Genomic DNA, 3,686 nt, shown 5'->3' with positions numbered 1-3,686 from the left:
AGCCAGAGGAGGATAAGATAACATAAGATAAGATTTCGTTCGGATTTTTAACCCCAGAGGGTTAGCCACCCAGGATAACCCAAGAAAGTCAGTGCGTCATCGAGGACTGTCTAACTTATTTCCATTGGGGTCCTTAATCTTGTCCCCCAGGATGCGACCCACACCAGTCGACTAACACCCAGGTACCTATTTGCTGCTAGGTGAACAGGACAACAGGTGTAAGGAAACATGTCGAAATGTTTCCACCCGCCGGGAATCGAACCCGGGCCCTCCGTGTGTGAAGCGGGAGCTATAGCCACCAGGCCACCGGGCCACTCAAAGGTTTAATGCCAACAGCATTTGGTGTTCCCAGGCGGTCACCCATCCAAGTACTAACCAAACCCAACGTTGCTTAACTTCGCTGATCGGACGAGAAGCGGTGTGTTCAACGTGGTATGTCGTTATCACGGGCAACAGCTTGTCTGGTTCGTTGACTCCATGGTACACTAAAGCAAGATGCAATCCTCTCTGGGTCTTCTTCGGGAAGGGACATCAGCGCTAGTTGCCTGCAGAGTGTCTTAGTAACTTGGCACTCCAGGAAATAGTATGTTAGGGGGAACTGGACAACGTGCTGGCACATCTCCCCTTCCTTGTCTACCGTCATCATGGCTGTGGGAAAGCCCAAACAAAGCCGATGGATGGCGGTACACTGGGCTCTGGACCAGCTTCTATCATATGAAGGGGATTCTCCCTGCGTCGCTGCTCGGTACCACTGTTGAAATGGAGTATCTGGAGTTTACCTGGAGAGAGTTCCGGGGGTCAACGCCCCCGCGGCCCGGTCTGTGACCAGGCCTCCTGGTGGATCAGAGCCTGATCAACCAGGCTGTTGCTGCTGGCTGCACGCAAACCAACGTACGAGCCACAGCCCGGCTGATCCGGAACTGACTTTAGGTGCTTGTCCAGTGCCAGCTTGAAGACTGCCAGGGGTCTGTTGGTAATCCCCCTTATGTGTGCTGGGAGGCAGTTGAACAGTCTCGGGCCCCTGACACTTATTGTATGGTCTCTTAACGTGCTAGTGACACCCCTAGGACCACCTAGGACCTCCCCCATAAGTTTCATTGTTCTGGCAGCCACCAGTTTGGTCTGGTGTAGGCTGATGGAGACGGTAATCCTAACATGTGGATAATCTGTGGCTGCCTTGGCTGCATCATCTGCCGCCTCATTTTCCCCAGATGCCAGCATGGCTAGGGATACAGTTCAATGTTGATCTGTTACCTTGAACTTCGAAAACTGCCATTATGAGGTGAACATTGTCCTATGGTTGGGGATGGGAGAGTGCATTGATTGCAGAGGTGGACTCAACATGTATGACAGGTCGAAGCCGATGTCGTAGGGCATGTGACAATGCCTGCTGAATCATCCCAGCTCAGCTTTAAGGATCGTGCAGTGGTCAGGGAGTCGCCAGCCTTGTGTGTGACCATTGTGGTACATGCCAGCTGCTGCTGCTCTTCCTGTCAGGGTCGACAGAACCATTGTGGCATGCAAAGAGTATGTAACCTTTATTCGGCGCATGTACACACCCTCATTTACAGGCTATCTCCCCCAACCAGCGAACCAGGGAACTAAGGGTTGGCGATGGGGCCAGTACCCAGTACCCAGGTTCCAGCCAATGAGAAGATGGTTTTGGCAATTGCAGAGGTTATGTGGGTACCACTCTCCTGTCTGCCCTTGTCATTCCCATTCTAGAGCTGGTTGAAGCACGGTCTGCTCTCTAGTGGCTTCTATTCTGCCTTGCTTACCGTGGAGTGCACTAATACGTATTGCTGCACATAGTGTATATAGTGTACATACTTCTGTTCTAAATTGGTGAAGGATAGTGCAAGTCAAAAATTTTTCTGCTGTGTTTATTTTGCTCCCTTTACACCCAGGATAACAGGCCTTTGGGACTCCTGGGTTGTAATAACCATCTTTGAAATATACCGCACATGTGCGTCCCCTGATCAACCAGGCTGTTACTGCTGGCCGCAAGCAAGTTGACGTACGAGCCACAGCCCGGTTGGTCATTTACTGACTTTAGGTGCCTGTCCAGTGCCTTCTTAAAGACAGCCAGGGGTCTATTGGTAATCCCCCTTACGTATGCTAGGAGGCAGATGAACAGTCTTGGGTGCCGGACACTTATTGTGTTGTCTCTCAGTGTACTCGTGGCGCCCATGCTTTTCATCGGAGGAATGTTGCATCTCTTGCCGAGTCTTTTGCTTTCATAGGGAGTGATTTTCGTGTGCAGGTTTGGTACCAATCCCTCCAGGACCTTCCAAGTGTATATTATCATGTATCTCTCTCGCCTGCATTCCAGGGAATACAGATCAAGGACCTTCAACCGTTCCCAGTAATTTAGGTGCCTTATCGTACTTATGTGTGCCGTGAAAGTTCTTTGTACACTCTCCAGGTCTGCAATGTCGCCAGCCTTGAAGGGGGCCGTTAGTGTACAGCAGTATTCCAGCCTAGAGAGCACAAGCGATTTGAAGAGAATCATCATGGGCTTGGCGTCCCTAGTTTTGAAGGTTCTCATTATCCATCCTATCATTTTCCTAGCAGATGAGGTAGATACATTGTTGTGTTCTTTAAAGACGAGATCCTCTGACATTATCACTCCCAGGTCCTTCACATTACTTTTCCGCTCTATTGTATGGTTAGAATTTGTCGTATACCCTGATACATTTTTAATTTCCTCAAGTTTCCCATATCTGAGTAGTTGAAATTTCTCCTCGTTGAACTTCATATTGTTTTGAGTGGCCCATTCGAAGATTTGGTTGATGTCCGCTTGGAGTCTCGCGGTGTCTTCGATGGAGGTCACTGCCATGGTAATCCGGGTGTCATCCGCAAAGGAAGACACGGAGCTATGGCTTACATCTCTGTCTATGTCAGAAATGAGGATGAGGAATAGAATGGGAGCGAGTACTGTGCCTTGTGGAACAGAGCTTTTTACCGTGGCTGCCTGGGACTTTACTCTGTTTACTATTACTCTTTGTGTTCTATTTGTCAGGAAGTTATAGATCCATCTACCAACTTTTCCTGTTATTCCTTTATCACGCATTTTGTGTGCTATTACACCATGGTCACACTTGTCGAAAGCTTTTGCAAAGTCTGTGTATACTACATCTGTATTTTGTTTATCCTCTACAGCATCCAGGACCTTGTCATAGTGGTCCAGTAGCTGGGACAGGCAGGAGCGACCTGCTCTAAACCCGTGTTGCCCTGGGTTGTGTAACTGATGGGTATCTAGGTGGTTGGCGATCTTGCTTCTTAGAACCCTCTCAAAGATTTTTATGATATGGGATGTTAGTGCTATCGGTCTGTAGTTCTTTGCAATTGCTTTACTGCCACCTTTGTGGAGTGGGGCTATGTCTGTTGTTTTTAGTGTGTGTGGGATGACCCCTGTGTCCATGCTCCCTCTCCATAAAATGCTGAAGGCACGCGATAGGGGCTTCTTGCAATTCTTGATGAACACGGAGTTCCATGAGTCTGGGCCTGGGGCAGAGTGCATGGGCATGTCATTTATTGCCTCTTCAAAGTCTTGTGGAGTTAGGATAATATCCGAGATTTTTGAGATGACCAAATTTTGGGTTTCGTTCATAAAGAATTCATTTGGTATGTCGACCCTTAGTTTGGGCAGTGGGTCACTGAACACTGAGTCATATTGAGACTTT

The 3,686-nt window shown here is 48.7% G+C and overlaps 1 non-coding gene across 1 annotated transcript; it reads right to left on the bottom strand.

The window, feature by feature from the left end:
• Window positions 1-327: 327 nt before the first annotated feature.
• LOC128691229 (5S ribosomal RNA) lies at window positions 328-445 on the bottom strand. Its single transcript, XR_008407417.1, has one exon. It is a non-coding gene; the product is annotated as a 5S ribosomal RNA (ribosomal RNA).
• Window positions 446-3,686: the final 3,241 nt, after the last annotated feature.

The sequence above is a fragment of the Cherax quadricarinatus genome, unplaced genomic scaffold, assembly GCF_038502225.1.
Source record: "Cherax quadricarinatus isolate ZL_2023a unplaced genomic scaffold, ASM3850222v1 Contig735, whole genome shotgun sequence".
Lineage (NCBI taxonomy): Eukaryota > Metazoa > Arthropoda > Malacostraca > Decapoda > Parastacidae > Cherax > Cherax quadricarinatus.
This window is presented reverse-complemented; position numbering and strand designations above follow the sequence as displayed.